The sequence below is a fragment of the Melozone crissalis genome, unplaced genomic scaffold (assembly GCF_028551555.1).
Source record: "Melozone crissalis strain CALT ecotype California unplaced genomic scaffold, PUWL_Pcris_2 ptg000036l_1, whole genome shotgun sequence".
Classification (NCBI taxonomy): domain Eukaryota; kingdom Metazoa; phylum Chordata; class Aves; order Passeriformes; family Passerellidae; genus Melozone; species Melozone crissalis.
In genome coordinates this window covers 16,082,933-16,105,323 of record NW_026535814.1, presented here as the reverse complement: position 1 = coordinate 16,105,323, position 22,391 = coordinate 16,082,933, and the positions used below count along the sequence as shown (strand labels likewise).

The following is a 22,391-nucleotide window of genomic DNA, read 5'->3' as shown; positions in this document are numbered from 1 at the left end:
CAGTACCTGAAATCAGTGGACCCATTCTACTAGTTACTAAACAAAATGAGCTCTGAAATACCGATAAATGGAAGAGGCAGTGAAGAAACTAATCAGAGACATTGCTCAAAGTGTAAAGTCATGTGGGAGTGCTTATTCAAACAGATAAATAGCAGGAACTGCTCTACTTGCTGCACATTTGTGTTTAGTCCCAATTGTAACAAGCAATAGTTAAAAATTAAGGTGAGGATTTGAATGCACTTTTTTTCAAGAAGAGGAATTGAATCTTCTGGAGTAGGAACAGTATTAATTACAAGAGACATGCTGACAGAAATGACTCAGTTGTGCAAATTTCCCCTTATTTCTTGTATTTTTCTTGGTTTGTTTTTGTTTTTTTTTTTAATGTATGTTCTTTTGGAAATCGAGGTCTTATTTTAAGAATTTTTACAGCTGTGAGAAAGAAAAAATGACAGACCTTCAAATCGTTTTGGGCCTTTCAGACTATGAAGCGTGATTTCTAAGCATATGGCTAGAGGAAGAGGGTTTGGATGTGCCCTGGAAAATAATTTTCCACAAGCAATTGCCAACTCTGCAAAAGGATTTCCTGAACAGAGACTGAAAAGACGCTTCTGATTCCACTCAGGGTGTTCTCTTTAATGGAAATGTCTAACTTGCTGCAGTAAACCTTGAAGTCCCCATGAAAAATTCATGGGGCATAGAGAGAAAAAAAAAAAAAAAAAAAAAAAAAAGGCTGAAGGGCTTGCGTAGTGCTGCAGGAAGAGGCTGGCACTGAGGCGCGGTGACATGAGAAGTCCTGCGGCTCTGCCAGGTGGTGCCCTGGAAATAGCGAGGAGTCCGAGCCCCGTCATGCTCCTGAGCACTGCTGAGCTGGGAGCGAAGTGCTGCAGAGGAACCCAACCAAGTGTTGCAATTTAGCTGTCCTGCCTCCCCATTCAGCCTTGCTTTCTGGCCCGGGGAAGTCCAGACAGGAGTGGAGCCCCGGCAGTGGATGGGAATAGCTTCTTCTCCTTTTGGGAGGAAGGTGTACGTGAGTGGTTCCTAGGCTGCAACCACACACACAGCCCTGGTGCCTGGGAAAGAAAACTGTCTTCCTTCTCTTCTGGACAAAATCTCTGCTCTGGAATCTGTTCTGTTCATTCAGTGTGAACTGAATTTCTTTCATTCTGTGTGAATTCAGATGATTTCACTCTTGGTGTAAGTGAATGGAAGAGAGACCTTTCTAGTGTAGAACAGGGCACGCAAACATTAAATTTAGCTGTCCTTTTCCTGCTGAAGAGTGGCTATAACTTGTTCTTTTTCTGAGAGGTGGTGGCTTGACAGTGAGCTAATGATGCTACAAGGCCCACTGGGTAATGGCAAGCAAATGGCAATAAGGCAATAAAATCCTGGCATAGCAATTTGAGCAGTATGACCCTTGTGATAAGGAATTTGCCCATAAATCACATCTAAATAAAATAAACATAATTGTCAGAGGAAGTGTGGAGTGAGATTTGAAAATGAGTATAAAATAAATTAAAAATTTGCACTCCATCTTCATTCATGGGCAACTGTGGGGGCTGTCTAGGGTTTTTTTGGCAACAACGTGGTTGGTGTGGACAAAGACATCCAGAAGCAGAAGGAGAAAGATTTCCTATGTGGTATTATGGCACATGAGAAGTTAAGAACATCCCAGAGGTCCAGTGATTGACATAATCAAATGCACTTACAGTTCCAAAGCTCTTGTCTGTCTCAGGCCTGTTTGGCAGCAGAGCCAAAGGTCAGAGAGAAATTAATCTGCTGTAAATGAAACTAAATGGATTTCAGGGTGCTGTTTGTGACAAGAGTAAGTGGTGGAAGACTTCAGCATGTAAAGGGCTACAATTTAGACCTTGCTGGTGAACCGGGTCATGCATCTTTCCCATGTAAAATGAGGTGAACTTAATCTTTCCAACAAAATAAGGATAACAAGCAAGACGGCTGTTTTTAGCAATTTAACCCCAGGGCAGCTGCTATCTAAATAACTAACTATTAATGTGCCTACCCTGCTTCCTATCAAAAGGAATTAAAAGAATAATGTTCACATGAAAATAAAAAGTAGTTAATTGTTGTCATTCTAGATATCTCAGCTCTAACTGAACCCCTGCTAATATATTCTATGTTCTCTAATTACTGATGCTTGAGTGGCAATTATACGTCAGGAGTACCTTGGACCAATTCTGGGTGACAAAAACATTCTGATCCTGCTACCAGAAAGGTAATTTTGGGCAAGGAAATATTTTTGTCATAGCATTATGGCACTTGTTGCAGGGATCCTTCATCATCTTGGCCATTGACTGAGGTCATACCCTGCTTGATTCAATCCTCCTGGAGTTCTGAGTGCTTCTTAGCCACTCTCTCCCTCTTCAGTATTTTATTTAGTCCTCTGAAGAGCAATTAAGATGCACTGATTTAAGAAAAAGCTTTGTGTACAGCCTACCTGAATGTGGTGCCAGGTATGCATGTGCCTCTTAACATGAAGAAAACTGATTCTGGTTGAGATTTCCAGGTATTAGAAGGTATAAATAATCTCCTCTTGAAATGAAGTGAAATAAATGTGTGTACTTGTATGAGAGCTAGCTTTCTGTTGAGAAACGTACAATGATCCCAGCTTCTGAGGCGTCTGAGCCAAAATGTGCGTGTGTATAAATGAATGTGTATCTCAGTGCTTAGATGCTGGAGTGATGGATGCTTTGGGAGAAGATAAAGTAGCCAGGAAGGTATGAATAAATGTGTCACCAGTGCCTATCAATAGGCAGCGACTGCTGCTGACATGCTGTGTCTCAGTGGGCAAACTGTAAGGCCTTTAAGTAAAAACAATTATTGAATGTATGATGTCTAAGTCTATTAGTTGTATACTATTATTGACTGACGTTAGATTAAAAAGCATGTCCTTATTACTCCCTCCTGTCATTAACTTGCCAGGAAAGGTCAGTCAAGAAGTATATTATTACTAAATTGTAGACTCACACATTTGTGGATGAAACCAGAATAAAGCCATGGAGGACTAGAGCCAAGCTTTGGTCAGGCCCAGAGCCTAGTTTTGTTCTCACTCCCCACACTCTATAACACAGCCAACTGCTCCCCATCCAGATACATTGTGGCTTTGTCTGTATTCTGTGCTGAAAACAAGCGGATTTCTCCTACTGCAGCTCTTCCCCAAATGCCTCAGGGAAGAGCTGCACTGTGCAAGGAACCTGGATCTAAGCCTGCATTTGAGTTCCAACCTGCTGTCCATCAACGCAGGCTATGTGCAAGCCCATAGTGAGCTTCATCTAAGGGACAGAGGGAAAAGAGAGGGAATAAAGGCTTTGTGCTCAAAGTGTATATTTATCCATGTCATGGAGGGACCAGTCAGCTGTGTTCAGCCTGTCTCTTCCTGTTATTTAATGTTTCCTGCAGCCATGGTGGTTGATCCACACCAAATAGTGGAGAAGATGCTGCCAAATCCTTCCTGAAAGAGCCCGACATCTGCTGCTGCAAAGCAGATGGGATCTGTAAGCATCCTAAATCAACTCTCTGTCAGGAGACATCAGGAATCAAAGCCTCAGGCCAGAACATGGAAGGGTGGAGAGTGGGCAGGGAAAGAACTGGCCATCAACCTTCCTGCTGACCCAAGCATCATAAAGGCAAACATGTAGTTTCAGTGCTAGACCATCCTTGCATCTTCTCTGACTTCAGCAGTAGTCAGTCTGAAATGCCTTAACTTTAGCCCATGAACTCCTTTCTCAGAAACAGTATTGAGCTAAATAAAATGCCACTTGACAGTGACTTCAGTATTTTGGAAGACTTTACTTGGTGTTTAGTGTCATTGACATAAAATTGCAGGATTGGGGGTGGATAGGACTCAACTTATTCCTTTTCCAGGGATTCCTTAAAATGATCCTTCAGCAGCTCAAAATTTAACACTAAGATTTCAGAACAAATCAAGCTCAGAGGTGGAAATGGAAATTATTCTTTGTCCACAATGTGGACTTATAGATACAGCAGTAGGTTACTGACACAGGCAGAGAAATAACTTGCACAAAAAATGAAGCTTTGTTTTGATATTTTTTGGTCCCTTTGCCTTTTTCCTTGGACAGAAAGATTCATCACAGTCTTTTGATTCCGAACAAAGCTCCTTACAAACATCAGATATGTGACTCTTCTTTCAGGAATAATGTCATTGTTTTGGCCTTGCACCTTCTTCCCTCTCTTTCCCTGTTCCCAAGTAAACTCCTTGAAATCATCTGGGTTAGTGTGTTTTTATTCTTGGTCTCTTGCGTGCCTAAGGGAATTGAGTCACAAATGGCTTGTTTTCACAAAATTGGTGGAATAAAGCCCAAGCTTTAAAGATGCAGCTTGGCAGCTTTTAAAAGGGCATAAGTAAAGGCATAAAACATTGGGTGAAGTTTCCAGAGTGATTTGAGAAAGTGATTCCTAAGTGAGTTTAGAGAATTTAAAGAAGATTCTGACATTCATTTTTTGTCTCATAAAGATACAGGATGATGAGCCATTACATACACATTTAAGCATCTTAAAGTGTGCTTCAGAATATATGTTATTCTGCTCCTGCAAGAATGGGGAGGGTGTGTGTGTGATTCCAGAACAGGCTCATCTTTAAAGTAAAACTCGGGAATGTCATGTGGCAGAAGTAAGAGGGAGTTAGGAAAAGAGTTTGACATTGTAGTGGGAGGGAGGGAAGGAAGGAGCTGTTTGCTCTTTGTGGAGGAGTTCAAAGTTTCAAGAACTGTTTAGGCATTTGGAAATATTGGTCCTGTTCTACAGTCCAAAATCAGGGAGATTTGGTTAATCTGTTGACTGAGAGTTGGCCATGCCTCCTGAAAGTGAGTTGGAGGACAGGTTTTACAGAGGAACCCATTTCTGTTTCTTAACATGTAAAACCATAGGAAGAGGGACAAGGTGTGCAGACACTAATGTTTGCCACAGGATCATTCTGAATCCTTTACATCCACCCTACTCTCTGTGCTTCTCTCCAAGTTATCCATATCTCTCTAGGTTTCCAATCCTCTCTTCCTGGCAACTCTGGAAAAAGTTAAGTTTTTGAAGTTAATCTTAAGGATTTTTATCTCTTTTAAATATCCTATCTCTAGTCTGCTGTGTTTCAGAAGTGTCACACCAAATCCTGAAGCGAAGAGTGAGAACACCAAGCTCTGCATAATGCAGGTGCCCAGGAGAGCAGTAGGCAGGCTGGTTGCTATAACAGCTTGTAGCTGTAGAACATCTTCCATTTCAGAAAAGATCCCAAATCTCTTTATGGACTCAGTTGAGAGAAGGTAAAATGCTCTATGGACAAGTTGGGAAAAGCTGAAAGAGGCAAAGTACTGGGTTTAACTTGGTATCTAGGATAAACAGTCCTGACCTACTAAGTACTCTCCATGCATAGATGAGAAAAGCAGACGGAGTTCTTCTGCTTATTTCTAGGCAGTCTTTCAACATCTGTGGAAGAGGGATAGCAATTTATCTCTTTTCAGTAGCGCTGGTGCAGAAAAGGAATCATGCAACATGGCTAAAAAACCCCTATGGCTTAGGAAGTTTAGTACTCTGTACCCATCAACTATCGTGCTTCTGTATAGAGGACAGCTGTGTTAGGTGAAAGATGAGATGACAACTGACACTCTGGACTGTGTCTGTGCGGCCTATTTTTCTTTTGGAAATAACAGAAATGGGGAGGTTTGTCCCTATGGCTCCAATAGCCATGACTGAAGTGATCTAATTTGAGAAACATGGATGGGAAACTTTGCTGGAGTGGCCAGGCATGAAACCGCTGTGAGTTGTGTGGTGAGTTTATGACACCCTTAAGATTTCTCAAGACACCAGAGGTACTTGCTCTATATTCTTATCAGAAAATAATTTCCCTTGCAGTGTGAAACTGCTTTGCATATCAAGACTCAATCTTTCCTGGGAACTTTATCAGTTATCTTAAGGAAAAAATAATGGCTAATATCAAGACTGCTGTTGGGGTAATCCTGGGACAGCTTTAACTTTGCAGAAGGCTTTTTTATTGGAAGAGGCGGAGTGGTTATATTCTAAATCTTTTTCACCTGCCGCCCTAATACTTAATAGGATTCAGACTGAGGCAGTTTATATTGCACTATGATTCCAAAATGCAGATTCTTCTTATTTCTGGAGAATTCTAGGAAAGGATTGGACAAAAAACATTAAATGCTTTATGTATGCCATGCAATTTGGTAGCTGGTTGGATGAGCTGACCTCGCAGGCTCCATTTCATAGTAATTGGTGTGAATTGACAGTTCTGTGATTCACCTGAAACTGCTAGGTAGCCAAGAGTGCTGCTCTCAGTTTTCAGAGTTGAACAGAAAATATGGTTTGCATGACTAATATGCTTATCTAGATGGTACTTCCTGCAACAAAACTTTCAAATGCATGGACTGATTTTTATTAAATATCAAAGTGGTTTCCTGTGTATATGTTTATTTATCAAAATAATGGAGTAGTTTGCCCAATTTTCCAATAGAAATAATCTTTCCTTTCTTCCCCCACCTTTATTTCAATGACAAATGTCTAAGTTCATAATTTCCCACCATCTATAAAGATTTCTAGGGGCTTCTTTTTTCCTTTTTTTCCCCTCCTCTTTTTTTCCTTACATTTTCAGTAGTAGAAGCTCCCTTTCAATGTTAGTTGAAATGTATGATCTTTGGAAAAAAGGAAGCCAGTCCTGTTTTAGATGAGGGTGGTCTCTGAGATGCCTGGTAAATCACTGCACTGCAGAGGAGGATTTAGGTTGACAGAATGCAGCCTGGAACACAGGACTGGGGGGAAATTCTGGCTCATCAGGATCTGTTCCCTACCATTGCAGACAACCACATCACATAATCCCTTTCATAAGTTTATCGAGCCTCATCTTTAAACTAATTAGGTCGTTTGCTCTCACTATCCTTGTTGGAAAGCAGTTCCAGAGCATCGCTCCTCTGATGGTTGGAAACCTTTTTCTAATTCCCAAATCAAATTTATTCATGGTCAATTTATACTTATTTGTCCTTGTGCAACATTGTCCTTTATTTTAAATGCTTCTTTTCTCCTTGATATTTACTGTGGGGATGTAGTTAGCAATCCTGTCAGTGTGGAGCTTTTTTCCATTTTGCCAACCAGACAGAGCAAGCTCTTATTTCTTGCACAATACAGGAATTTGGTAATATCTCTCTGTCTCCAGGTATTGTATTCCACCTTTTGGAATACAGGTGTGGGGAATGGTACCCCCTCTACATGCTGGGCCCTCCCAACAGCTTTGCTAATGGCCATGGTACTCTCCTCCCTGATTTCTGAACATTCTTCTTGGCGTTCTTCTTTGGTTTTACTACTGGATAAAACATTAGAGCAACACACTGAGGTTCCTTTCCTTTTTTCACATGAAGAAAGGGATGCAATCACACCTTAAGCAAACAGTTGGGAACAGGGACACCCCTGGGTGTGCATTTCAAAGCATCACAACGCGTCCTGTCACACAAAGCCCACTAGATGACCACCAGCTTTACAAGCAGTCTCCAAATTTGTGAAGACTTACAAGAATCTTACAAATGCTGACCAAAACCAGAAAAAACAGTAGCTGCAAGCTGCTCTGCCTTTGTCCTTCCATTCGCAATGTGATATACAATGCAGAACCATGTGCAAGGGGAAAGACCGGTGTCGTGTAGTTCCTCCTGGTGTGTGCGTGAGCAGCAAATAAAGCCCTCACAAATGGAGTTCTTCTGGGGACACAAAGTTCCATGAGTTTGCAGGAATCATAGCCAAAGGGGCAGTGATATGGCTGCAGGGCATCCGCTCAAAAACTGTGAAAGTCTTAGACATGGAAATGCAGAGCGGTGGAAAGACTTTGTGGATACCTGGCAGTGCTCCATGGAGGGCAAAGACAAGAGGTAGAGTAACAGAGCCATTAGCTAGCCCAGCGTCAGCAGGTTGTCACTGAGGAGGGTTTTTGAGCAGTTGGGCAGAGCTGACCATGAGTCATCAAATGCCGCGTTAAACTGCGATGTTAAACTCCTGCTTGAGCTGTCGATGCTAAATTTTATCTGTTTAGCTGTTAAGCTTGGTAAGGCAACTTCAGACTGCAGCAGGCATCTGCAAAACATGCCGTCGCCGTCTTTGGGTGTGGAATTCTTATGGCATGCATCCTGGCAAGAAGTAATTCTGAAATATTTTTGTAGAGAGAGGAGAGGGAGAAAGTAAAGTACTGCACGATTAGGGTCTGAGTTGTGTGAGGAAGTGTTGCATGTGTGTCGGTCGGGTTGGGAGGAAGATGTGGGCCTTTCAGAGACATCCAGCACCTTTGATGCTTAGCAATAGCTGGATAAGAAATTTCTGGTTCTGCTTCTTTTGTCCCTTTATCAAGGTGAGAATTCCTGCCGCTTTAGCTGTAACATAACATTGTGCATATCCTGACAAACCTAATCTGTTGCAATTAAATCAGATGGTGATCATATGACATGTTTCAATTCAGATGAAGAATTGTTTCAGTTGTACTGGAGAAAGCGGCTGCATGGATTTATTTTTATGAGGATGCTGATCTGCTGGGATCTGTACAAGAGTGGAACAAAGACAGTCCAGTGAGAGAAGCTAAAAAACAAGGAACAGAAAAAGCAGTGTGCAATCATATAACTGATTTCTTCTATAAAGCATACATATATTAACATAGTTTTGCTACAGAGGCAATTTAAATTCTGCTGTTTCCTGGCTTCTAATTTCCATTTTTAAAAAAATTACCTCAAAATCTTGTATTTTCACATTTGAAAATGTAAGGACCTTGCAGAGATTTTATAGTCCTTGTCTGAGGGAAGGTGGGGAAGGGGCGAAAGGAGAGTCTGTAAGGTTTCTTCTTTCTTCTGGGGGTGGGAGAAATATTATTTAACATTCCTGTGGGTATTATCCCATTATCATGCAGAACATATTATCATGAGAAATTTGGTTTATCAGCAGAGGTAGATTAGAGAAGAAATTCTGTGATAAATTAGTTCCCTATTGAGCAATGTTGTTTTACAGGAACCAAAATATTTGAGAAATGCTTCAACTCAAAGCTTCTGCCAGCTGTTGTACCTGGATCTTGAATATTTGGGTCTGTAAATGGGTTGGTAAGATACTGGAAGCCCTGTAGGGCACTTCTAAATGTATAACCTCTTGATACACCTTTTGGACTGCTCCATAAAATCAGATTATAGGTAGTTCTGGAAGTACAGCCTTATAATTATTGCTTTTAAGACTGAAGCTTACTAGCCAGGGGTCTACTACATTTTCTGGAAAACTTACTGTAAATGATAAGAAAACCCACAAAACAAACAGTCAAGCACCCTTGAATTTGTTTACAGGGGAATAAAAAAAACCAAACCAAAACCAAACAAACAAAACCCCCAACACAAATAGAAATATTAAATATATTAAAAATTATTAAAAAAATGGCTGTGGAAAATGAGAGATTCAGTTTCATCAAGTGATTACTGAATTTGAAGAGGTCACATTTGGATCAGAAGTCCCTGACCCACAAGGTGAAATCTGAGAAGAATACCCAGAGGAGGATGATACACATCCTCTGCTTATAAGAGGCCAGGGCCTCTGCTTCTGGCCCCCCATTGGAATGAGGATATTGAATAAGGTGGACTTTGTCCACCTGGCACCATTGTCCTTATATAATGTTCTAGTCCACTACTTTTGAGGGCAACAGTAGTTGTTCTTTGGGATTTTTAAGCTCATTAAACTCTACTCTCTTACTTTCTGACATCAGCAGGGATTCTCCAGTGAGTTTCAGCCTCCCAGAGACGCTCAGCAGCTGGCTCACTATTTTTAGCTTTCCTGACAGAAAAAAAAAAAATAGTAAAATGTAACCACATCTTTGATGTGTGTCTGCTTTCAGGCATCCACTATCCACTGATTCATTGACTGGTAACAGGGAAAAATTTGGTAGGTCACTGTATTCATGAGGTAGCCTAGAAAGTTTCTTTCATCTGTCTTTTAATGTCTTGGTCAAAATGGCTTCCAACAGTCTCTTTTGAGGAGTCTGCTCTGCAGTGTGAATACTTCCCCACTGGGAGCTATTTGCTGGTACTGTGTTGGTTTCTGTTCATTTCTGGCCTAGAGCTTCTCAATCTAAACTAAAATATCAAGCAAGACGTCATATTAAACTTTTATTTAAAAAAAAAAATATCTAGGAAAATTATAATAGCTTGTGTCTGTATATGTGTGTGTGAGAGAGAGAGATTGATTTTCAGGTTTTTTCCCTGAAATAAATCGTTACAAAATAAAAAAAAATTTGTACCACTCAGGAAAATTTGGTGACCGGCTGCCTGCACAGCTCTGTCCAACCCCTTGGAAATTACTGGCAATTGCCCAGCTGACCATGGATGGAATGGTGTTTTAATGCAAATTTTATCACAGTCAGTTGACATTCTGATTTCTTTTTACCAAGAAAGGCTATTGAAACTGTTTCCTTAAAAAATGGGCTTTTTCTTGGGTTAGACAATGTATTAAACTTCTGGATAGCATCATTAAAGTCAGAAATAGGGAGAAGGGGGAAAATGAAGGCCCTCTGAATGCATTTGTTCTTGGATCAGTATTAGCTTTTGTTTATGGTTTCAAGTCACTTAAGTAATAAAAGTTCCATGAAGGACTGATTTGCTCTAATGGCTGGGAGAGACAGTTAGTAATGTTTACTTTTACCTTCTGTAGGGTCATAAACTTCCATCTTATAGCTTGCAATTGTCCTAAATGGCACAAGAATCTGTGGCTGTGATTCTCTTCCAGGGTTGCAAGAATTTCTCTCTCCTTATGCCTTTTAGCAGAGTAAGGAGACAAAAGCCTTACAGAACAGTCAGATGGAACAGTGACAAAGAAAGGTGTTGGAAAATTACTGAGTTAAAAGTTTGCACTAGAAGCACCCTCTGCCCTTCTATGCTGATTTAACTCTTCCACCTTTTCCCTCCCTGCCTTTTCTCCATCCCTGCCTCCAACACACACAGACATGGACACCCCTCAATCACGTTTAAGAGATTATTCCACTACTGCCCTTGAACTTGCATGATCTGGAAAACCCCAGGTTTTGTGGTCATGCACTACCCTCACACAAATAAATGCCAATAAAAATTCAATTAAATATATTCCAGACTAACAGGTTGTTTAGATCCAAAAGCCACTTTGAGGCTGAGAGGGAGGAACAAATACCAATATTCTGAATAATTATGAAGCATTCCTAAAGCTCAGACAAAATGTTCCAATGTTGAATTTCCTGCTGTTACCTACAGTTATTGTTCCCTGGTATCACCCTGAACAACTTTTCTCCAATCCTCATGCTTATACCTTCAATATTTGCAGCCTGTTACCATCCATCCCCCTGAGTCATCATTTACCCAAGTCATACACGTTTAGTTAATCTTCTCTCATAAGTCAGTCCTCCCAGTCCATTACGAATTTCTATTACTCATCTCTGAAATTCATCTTTTCTTTTCCATTTTTTTCCCTTCCATGTGTTTCTGAACACTTTTAGGTGATTAGAGCTGACAGGACCATTTTAGATGTGGGTTTTCTATCGACACCAAAGGAAGGGGGTGTCTGATCTGGAAGAGACATACACAGTATTGTGTATGATATTGCCCACTGCCATCTGAAAATGTCTTTTGACATTACAGCCTTTCAGCTTCGTTGGTCCTGTTGAACATTCCTCCTGTGGCTATCCTTTACCTGCATTTCCAGAGATGAACATGCATGGTTCTAGGCATGGCCAATCCTCCCCAGCGGGGATTCAGGTGACTGGCCATGCCATTAAGGGGCTCAGCACCCTCTAGGATCTGTTGCAACTTATTCTCCATTCCTCTTGATGTGTGAAATCTTCCTTGCTGCGCTGTTTAAATTCAATATCAGAACTTCTGCTTTGCTAGATAGTTCTTCTACAACTGACATTTATCATGCACGCTCCTCCTGCCAGCCCTCAGTGTTTTGTGGTCTACACTGTTCATCATCTAACACGAGTTCAGTTCTCACAGCAAAAAAATTTCTGCTATAAGCTGTTTCAAATGTTTGATAGAAACAATTTACTATGTACTCAGCGTTCACTAATTTTTAAGTTGATCAACAAAAATGTGATCAAAATATGTCTCTGGTAGTTGATTACTACACACTTTTCCTTCTGTTCTCTATGTGTCAGGAAATTGTACCTCCTTTACTTCAGCCTGACAAAAGCCCTTTTTAAACCTAGTGCACTGAAGCTTTTTAAATTACTCAGATTGTGTTTTAATTAAATTCACTGTTTCTTTTTCACTTCAAAGATTACATCCTTATACCTTTTGTAAAAATCTGAAGTCTTAGACTTAAATTCACACAGTTTGTCTTAAACTTGCTACCCAGGAACTTTGTCCCACAGCAGTGGATGGGAAAATGCAGCTGGATACAAGAGACAAGAGTGTTTTCCCAGGTTTTCATTTTGAGATAATCTACTGGATTATATTTATAATAATTTATTTATAAATTATTTACTGGATTGTATACTGGATAATATTTGTGAGTCTGCTCAGGAATATGGTCTAGAAAAACAGACTGATAGGTGTTCATAGCTCTATGTAGGGTTTTGGGAGGTTTTGGGTTCAAGTTTGACCTTTTCTACAAACTCTTTGTGTGGCTTTGGACAGGTGGTTAAATCTTCATTCAGTCTCTGCTTGCCTTGTCTAGGTTCCTGAGCTACTTATGCATGAGCCAGGCTCTTTAAGGAAGCTTGTACCACAAAAAGACGGCTCAACTTGGAGATTTTTACCAGAAAGGCAGTGGAGGACCTTGCCCTTGGGACAAACCTCTCTTCCTTTGCGTTATAACTGATTGATAGGGCCTTTGAGAAGCCCTTTTCACCTTTTCCTGTCATGATCCCAGAGCACCCCATCTCGCCTCCCTTTCTCTCCCATGCACTCACACAGGCTGTGCCTCGTGGTTCTCAGCCCTAAGCAGATTGAGGTTTGTTGATTTAGAAGATTACTTCATCCCTGGAATCTTGCAGAAGAACTTGATCCTACTTCACACCATTCTGCTACCTATACTTAAAGAACAAGCCAAATTGAGAAAGAAGGATAAAGAGAGAGAAACAGGTGATAAGAGACAATACTTATTTGCTTCCAACATCTCTTAGAGGATAGAAGAAGCTATTCAAAGTCAAAACATATGGAAAACAGCATCTGGTTATGGGAGCTTGGATGTTAATTGTTCTGACAGCTGAAATTTGTCTCCAGAAATCTCATGAAGCCAGCTGGTATTGTAGAGTTTTCTCTGGCTCATATTGTGACTCTTACAAGTTTCTGGAGACTTCTAGTCTCAGGGTGATCATCTTGTAGGAGCAGCTGCTGCTTAAAGATTTTCATTTCTATATCAGCTGGAATCAGGAAATACATTTTGTGTGGGTTTGGATTTGCTTTTGTGACAAAAAAAAAAAAAAAATCCTAAGGTGGCTTTGGATGCTCTTCCCTAAATTCAAACTTTTCAAAAACTTGTGGAACTTAGCAGAGAGGTTCTAATGTTGTCCAGTTTACATTTCTTGCATATGTGGTGTGGAGAAAAACTCAGTAACTGTGAGTAATAAGGCTGATTTTGAGAGGTATCCTAAGGTTCCATTTTGAACCTGAATTTCCTGAATCAAAAAAGTGTGGGGCGGCAAATTTGGTAAGAGCAATAACTCTCTAGAGATAATTACAATAGTTTGTTTCTGAATGGGCTAGGAGTTGTCTAATAATAGTTCTTTTCTGCAGTTGCTTCAGTGCCTTTTTTCTTTCAACCTTGAGCTGGAAATGTCAGAAATCTATATTGACACTTGTGCCCTGTCTGAGAGAATAAAGAATATAAGGTTGTTTAGAGAGCATACACGTCTGTATTTAGAACAGGCTACTTACATGTTTCTGAGACAAAAGCATAAATAACTAATCATTTGATGATGCTATCAACAAGATGTTTGCTGCATGGGCCTGACATTTTTTAAGGGCGAAAATACCAACTTTTTTATGCAAAAGTACAAACACATTTCCTGCACATAGACTTGATGTTATTTTCCAAGAAATGTCTGTTCCTCATCCTTGTGAAAGATAATGAGCAGTAAAAGAAAAAAAAGGAAAAGAGAAAAAAAACCCCAAATCAAACCCACTCTATATAGATGCAGAAAAGAAAGGCTTGGACAAAGCTGTAAGTAGCAGAGCAGTCTAATTAGTTTAGAGATGTTTTGCTTTAGCTTTATTTTGCTAAGATTCAAGGCATTCAAAGTGATTGTTGTTTAACAGCAGCATAACCTCTGGAGACTTAGATGAGCATTCTTGAAGAAGTCTCTCCAAAAGAAGTGAATCCAAAAAATCAAAACAAAATGAAGTGGAGGAAAAGTTTCTGAAAGAGCTAAATGTTTTAGAAAATCCACTGAGTTATTCATATGCTGCTAACAATAGAAAGAACTCAAAAGGCAGGACCCAGAACAGCAGGTACAAAGTCTAATTAATGCATGTAGTCTAAGGAGGTTTAACCCATAACATTCTGAATTTAAGTGTTTCTGTTTCAACAGCAGGATTATATTCTCCAGTCTTTCACAAATGAATCACAGGACACAAAACCCCCTAAATTTCTGTATTTTTTCTTTATCACCTCACTGCAAACAAGAAATCTTGGAGATTTCAAGATATTTTTTTTTCTGAGTCTGTAATGTAAAATGGATAACATAATAATGTTGGATATTCTTTGAAGCAATAGGTAGGTTGAAGTGAGTCAAGCTTAGAGATGATCAGGATTTTAACTCAGATTTGATGCATCATTATGGAGTAGAAGGTGAAATCTGCTTACTCTCACGTGAGTGATCTCCAAAGTTTGTTCATGACTTTTTCATCAATGACAGAGTTATGAAACACTGGGAACACTCTTGCTAGGTCCAGAAGAGCACTTGACTATTATTTTCACTTGAATATCTGTCTTTCCTTAGTTTAAATCAAAAGCATGCCCTAATTATTAGGGCCTGAAGGCCCTACTTTGCCTTACAACAAGAAGTACACAGGTATTAGGCAACAAATGAGAAATTTAAGAGGCTGCTCTGTTTAAAAGTAAGTTTTCTACCATAACTCAAAGCATTAAATATTTCCAGGCCTTATTGGGCACACCAGCACTCTCTGTGGTAGACAACTATCTTAACCAGTAATCTACATTCTGATTTCTTTAATGGTGAGCCTATTAATGGGCCATTTCTTGTGTGTATGGAAATTGGACACCTGTACTGGGGAGGAAATGTTCTGGATATTCAGAATTGCAGAAACTTGAGCAGTGAGTCTTCTCTTGACTTGGCTGGGATGATCTCTGGAGTTTCAGGATGAAATTTAAAGCTGAAACATTGGCAGTTATAAGAGAACAGGACATGGTGCATGGTATGTCAAATCAATGGTTCATTCTGCACCTTGCTTTAAGTGTACCAGTCAGCAAAGGATTGCTCAAAGCAACCTTGCAAGGAACTTTCAAGACCCCAGGAAAAAACATTTATGTGTGAATCACAGCCAGAAACTGTTCCCCCATCCTGGGGAAGAAAGTCTAACAGATCAAAAGACTTCCATTTTTGCAGTGGTGTGGAGGCAAGGTAAATGTGGTGTTACTTAAAAAATAAACGTGAAGCTTTGGGGGTCTGCCAGTGACAATGTGCTCTCCTGTGTCAAAGCTCTGCACTCGAGATCCTGTTTGCCTGATCCAGATTAGAGCCCAGACTAGTGGCTGTCCTGGAATAAATGACTCTTGCTGTAGGATCTTGTCAGAAATGGTATCACGGGGCTGAGAGACTCAGTGAACTATTTCGTTAAAGATTTCTATGAGAAATTTTGACTTTTAAAAACTGATGCTTTCATTAATAACTACTTGCTATCAAAAATCAGGAGAAAACCATTGTCTGTGTTGTTGAAATGCATACCAACAGATGCTCAAGTCTCTGTTGTCTGCCTGTACACTGCTAAATATAATTAAACGCTGCTTACGCTGAGGACTGACTCTGATTTGGACTGTGCATATCAATGCCTCATTTTGAACTATCATAAATGCATTTTAAGTGAGCTAATATTCTGTAAATATGGTTAACTTCTGCATTTGCAGATTGTGCCTCTTAATTTGCTTTTTAGTATTGGTTCACGGATGTATACGAGTGGGTCTTTTGTATGCTTTTAACACAGAGAACCCTATCAAGTTATCTATAGCAGGAATATTACAGCATCATAATAGTTAATGGAAAATAGCATAAGAGGAAAAAGAAAATTAGCATTCCACACAGCAGGGCATTTCGGATGTTAATCTGCCTTGCAATATAATTGACAGGGAAGCTGATATCTGGGAAGATTTTTATTCCTATCTTTTTCTCTAAACAGTTAGTGTTCCGTTGTTGTGCAGCAGGGGAGATGGAGAAAAAGAAAGTTCTAGCCAAGTGAATGTTCTTTACCAGCAAAGATGTTAACTTTTGTCAGAAGGTAGTTAATCACTGAGAGAGAAACAGATGAAGAAATTGGATAAAACATTTCCAGTTCCAAAAGTCTTTATTGATTGTGTCTCCCTCAAGAAAATTCAGCTCAATCTCTGAAACCCTCAAGTGATTAAACCTTGGGCAGTCCACTGTAGACAGAGCAAATGAGAATTGTTTCAAACCCAGACATGTAGAGCTAGGATAGTTAAAGCGAAAAAAGATTTCTTTTTCACTTTGAAATCCTTGCTGGGAGACGTAACCTGAGATGTTGATTTTAAGGCAAGAGTTTTCTTAAGTATCATGATCTTTATATAACAGATCTCTGAATTTTGAAGCAATGAACTTCTCTATTTTCAGAGAAGTAGCTCTCTTAAAACATCAGCCTAGAGTCTGGAAAATGGGGCACAGGTCTCTGGTCCACCACAGATAACTCATATGTCTTGGTCTAATTTTTTCAATGGCAATTAGGGTACAGTGAAATTGAGACATCACTAAATGAGATGCTCAGACCTGTGACCAGTTAAGAGTTCCTATATTTTTTTCCCAGTGATGTAAACTTTTTGGTCTCAAACCAGTTTCTCTAGAAGACTATAGCTCTTCTTGAGCTGGAGCGTGACCACTAGCCTGTGACCCAGGGTATGCAGAATTACTTGCCTTCTCCATTTTCAATACACAACATGAGGATCTTAGAGAGTTGTGTTTGGATTGCAGTTTGCTTTCTGAAAGTCCATAGTGGTCTGCTGGTTTCTCTGCTTTGGGATTTTAGGGTGTGAGGTACACTAAAAATGGTAGGGGGAAAAGTAGACACTATCAGCTGATCTGTGTTCTTTCTTCCGTTATAAAAGGCTGTCTTGTTCACTAGTTCATGTGCTGTGAAGGATTCTAGCATAACACAACACAGGAAGGCCAATTAAGGAAATCCTCACTGTTAACTAATATATTTGTAACTAAAAGCAAGAAGGTATTTGACTCAAAGAAGAAAAACCAACTGACAGCCTTGTTGAAATTTTATCTTTTTTTGGGCAATGATTCTGATTTTAGTTACACTCACAAGTATTGGAAAGGCTGTAGTTTCAGAAGTTATCACCTGTCAGCCGAGCTGTGATAACTGGTTGAGTGCATACGCTATAGTCACAAAAGTTTGTGAATTAAAAATTGTCTTAGATCACTCGAGCCAGCCTTCTCAATCCCTAGGGTTATCCTAACTGTTCTGGATTATTGTGGCTGAGGTGAGCATCTGGGACAAGAACTGTCCCAAGAGAGGCAAACCATTAGGGTTCAAATCCCCAATGCAATGTCACTACTTAGTTCCAACTTCCCTGCCCATCCACCTTCTGCTAGACCAAGGCACCAAGCCTCATCCAACATAGTCTTGAACATATCCAAGGATGAGGCATCTGCAACCTCCTTGGGCAACCTGCTACAGTGCCTCATCACCTTCGCAGTAAAAAATTTCTTCCTAATATCTCATTTAACTCTACCCTCTTCAAGATTTAAGCCATCTTTCCCCTTCTTCTATCACTTCATGGCCTTGTAAAAAGTCCCTCTCCAGCTCTCCTGCAGCTCCTTAAGTTAGATGTCCCCAGAGCTTTCTTTTCCCCAAGCTCAACAAACTCAACTCTCTCAACTTGTCCTTACAAGAAAGGTGCCTCAGGCCTTCTGATCATCTCTGTGGTCTCTTCTGGACTCTCTGCAACAGCTTCGCATCCTTCATAAGTCTGTGACTCCAGAAATGAGAGTCCACTCCAAGTGGACTCTCACAACAGTAGACTAGAGGGGGAAATCACCTCCCTCAACTTGATGGACACAGTTATTTTGCTGCAGCCCAGGACATGTTTGTCTTTCTGGACTGTCAGTGTGCAATGCTGAGATCAACCAACATTCCCCAGTCCTTCTTGGCAGGGCTCATCGGTCTTGTATTTGTGCTTGAGTTTGTCCCAAAATGGGTAAAAGACTTGGCATTTGGTCTTGTTGAACTTCACAAAGTTTGCATGGGACCCCTTTCCAAGCCTGTCAAGATCCCTCTGGATGGTATCCCTTCCCTCCAGAGGATGGACTGCTCCACAAAACAAGCTTCTGTTTCAAGGTAAACCTATTGAAGGTGCACTGAAATCCAGTGTCCATGTTGCCAGTAAAGATGTATAGCAGCACCAGTTCAAAAACCAAATCCTGAGAAATAAGCACTACTTGTCATTGTTCTCCACTTGGACATCAAGCCATTGGCAGCAACCCTTTGAGTGTGACTATCCAGCCAATTCCACTAGCCCATCCCCGAAATAGATTTTTCTCCATTTTAGAGACAAGGATGTTTTATGAGACAGTGTCAAACATTTTTCACAAATCCAGGTAGATGGTGCCAGTTGATTTCCCCTTTTCCGCCAGTGTTACAATCCGGTTGTAGGAGGCCCACGAGTTTGCCAGGCACAATTTGCCATTTGGGAAGCCATTTTGACTGTCACATCCTTATTTTCCATGTAGCTTCTTGTTCAGAAGGCTCTGCTCCATGATCTTACCCAAAGGGGCTTGTAGTTCTCTGGCTCTTTCTAGTTTCTCTTTTGAAAATAGGGATTTTTTCTTCTTTTCCAGTTAGTGGGTACCTTGCTGGTCTTCCAAACATGAGGGACAGGGGCTTAACCACTTCACCTGCCAGTTCCCTCTGGACCCATGGATTCATCTCATCAGATTCCATGGACCTGTGCATTTTGAGGTTCCTTAGATGGTCTCTGACCTGATCTGCTAAAGTGGGTTGTTGTCCATTCTCCCAGGTCATGCATTTGCCTTCTTCAGCTCAGGCTGTGTGACTGGCTTTCAGTTTTCAGTATTATTTTGTTCAGTTCACAGTGTGTCTCCTGACAGTTTTGCCTCCCAGGCTTGTGCAGAATCTTCTGAAGACTCGCTATGAAGTTGAAGTTGCCATAACCACAATCATTTTCCATCTGTATCTCATACAATTATTATTTGCACTATTGAATTCTCTGGAGATAAAATTAAAGTAGAGCCTTTGTAATTTCTTTTCCATCTCAAGCTTTTGTTTTTGTTTCCCATCATGTCTTCAACAATCCTGTTTCCCAGGAGACAGCTTGATATGTCCTCATGCTTCCAAGAGACTGGAGTTCAATAGGTTAACAGGCAGGTGGGATTTTCCAGATGTTTATGTGCTTGCCCAAAAAGCTCTTTGCTGGTAGCAAAGGAACAGCTGGAAATACACAATCCAAACACAGCCTTTTTTAGCTGATTGACATATGTCTGGAATGCATGAGAAAAATAGAATAGAAATTAGGAGCAGTTTGGACCAAGCCTTTCATTGTCAAATAGTCAATTAAAATTTTTTGTTCAAATTCTGATATAATTCACAAACACTGCACTGACTGACTCATTACCTCCCATATAAGTGGAGGATAGAAATAATGCATTGCTTTCACACCACCTTTACTTAAGAGATATGTTGAGAAATGTTCATTATACTGCTGAACATGGGCAATTCAAAGGGGATGGATGGTGCAAATGTTTTGTAAGGAATATGAAGGCTCCCACCTAGAAGTCATGTTCACACCCAGACCAAACTGCTGATGGCAAGTGAGCAGTTAAGTTGAGCTACTTAGGAGTCTACTATGAAAAATCTTTTTTTTCCCCTGTGAAATAAGTGATTCTGTACACAATCGTGAGGTTCAGCTGGGAAAACTGATTGTTCTAAAATTTTTTTCCATCTGGGAAATCAAAATGAAAAGAAGAAAAAAATATCATATTAAAAAAAAAACCCACCTTTTTTCCCCCCATCTTCTTTTCTCTGGAAAAGAATAAAAAAGAACATAGCTGCTCCATATGAAAATATTTCAAGACTCAGTTGTTTAGGATGCTGTATTCCATAGTGTTAATCTGAGTGCCCAGTGTATTTTTTAAGCAACATTCTCCAGGAAGGAAGAGCCCTTTGGAGGGGTTATGTGGAGGCACACTGAAAGAGGTAGACTAGGAAAAGTAACACCTGAAAGGGGTTCTCATTCCTTTAAACATCACAGTACAAAGCAGAGATCAATTTTGGTTTCGGGGAGGCAGGCAGGATGGTGCAAGAAAGGGCATTTCCTTTCATCCTAATGCACAAGAAATTCTTGCAGGATGGAGTAATAGATAAATATTGTTTTATAAAAGTTCTTGTGTTTTTGAAAAAAATTCATTATTTTAGCAGATGGCTAACGCTGCATATGTGCCTTGCAGAGCAATCTTGTGGTAAGGAAAGGGAAGACAAAAATTCCCCATGAGCTGTCCTTTTCAAGTTCAGGTTTGAGGCCTGCTATGAACATTGATCTCTATTTCATTTGGCCACTGCTGGGATGGAACTTCTTATGGTCTCTAAGAAACCAAGCCTTACTTTAAATAAACAAGATATTATTTTTCATAGAGATATTACTTTTTTACCCAACATGTGTGGGATAGATTGTAATTCATGTGCATGATATATGAATGAAAAGGGAAAAAGAAGCACTTCCACAGAGGATACATTTTGTCTCTGCAAAACAGGAGGTATTTTTTTTTTTTGTCTGATCATATGAGAGTGTAGATTTCTTTTCAATTTCAAAGTCTTTTAGTTCATAGCAGTGTGTTTGTTATATTCAGTGATGGTTGGATGCATTCTGAGTACTGATTTTGGGGAGTTTGGTACTTTTACCACTTTTGAAACAGCTTTGGAGAGAACTTAGGGGAGGTTTCTCCCTGGTGAGAACTTGCCTCCACACACACACAGAGGGTGGATTTTGGGTGGAAAATGCCAATTTTGAGAGAAGAGCATTCTCCTGCTTACTCAGCCTGAATTACAGTCGTGGTACTATAGGAGTAGGACACTGTTACCCTGAGCTGTCATCGTGGCAATCACAATGAGGAGAAAAATATAGCTATCATTATGAGAGCTTTACACTGCATAGTTTATCTCTATAACAGTGTGCTATGATGTGCCTAATTAGACTGAATCAGCTGCTCCACGTCTGCTGCTAAAGGGAGACTTTCTTATTGTATCTAGTAAACAGAGAGCTCTCAGCCTGTGATTTAGCACTGAAATTAAATTTAAGCATAGTTTCCCATTTGATTATCAGGCTATGGGTGACTTTTAAGGATCCTTTCCAATCCATTATTTCTGCTAGCTGCAAACACTTTGCCACAGTTTCTTCCTCTTCTTTGGTGGATACAGACTAACTGAAACCTCATCCATTTAAAGTTAGAGGGGAACAAATCAAAATAATTCCAAGTATGCAAAATTTTGATGATGTTCAGTCTCCTTTTTTGACTGTTACCTTCTGCATCTGAATCTCAGTTATTGAGACATAATAAATGTGATTGGTTTGAATAAACAGAAAGTAAGAAGAGCTCCAGAAACTAATACAGGATAAGAAATTGTGAAAAAATTGTTCTTTTCCTTCTTTTTCATGCCATATCATAGCTTCATTGTGAGAGGAGTACGGTGACTTCCACAGGACAATCTCTGATTAAAAAATGTTAATTTATAGGAAAAAAGTCCTATTTTCTTTAATGTACTAATCTATTAAAAGCATGTAAAAGTGTGTATTTCTTCAGTGATACTCTCTAAGGAAAAAAATTGGAAAAAAGTGAGCATTGCATGGACAAAATGTTCAAAGTGGCAATCAAAGCTGAAAAGAAGTTTACAGTCTACTGTTTACTCACCTGTTACGTACTTTATACATTCTTGGGGAGAAGGTGGGTGGGTCAAGATGGGGTTGTGGGACCTGTTTGTTTCTTTGGTAGTCTCTCCATACTTGTGTTCCTCTAGAAGAACATTCTCAGTTTGAGGGACATGCTGCCTGAACCTTGAAAGATGTGATACCTCCATTTCAAGGAGCTGGAGACATTCTGTAGTAATTTCAGAGAAAATGTCTTCTGCATAACAAGCATATTTTTTGCTGCAGGAACTGGCAGGTTTTCAGTATACTGC

General features: G+C 40.0%; 1 protein-coding gene across 14 annotated transcripts in view; it reads left to right on the top strand.

Annotated features, from left to right (window-relative positions):
• Positions 1-22,391, top strand: part of CELF4 (CUGBP Elav-like family member 4) — a 713,118-nt gene that overhangs the window by 67,773 nt on the left and 622,954 nt on the right. The window lies entirely within an intron of this gene.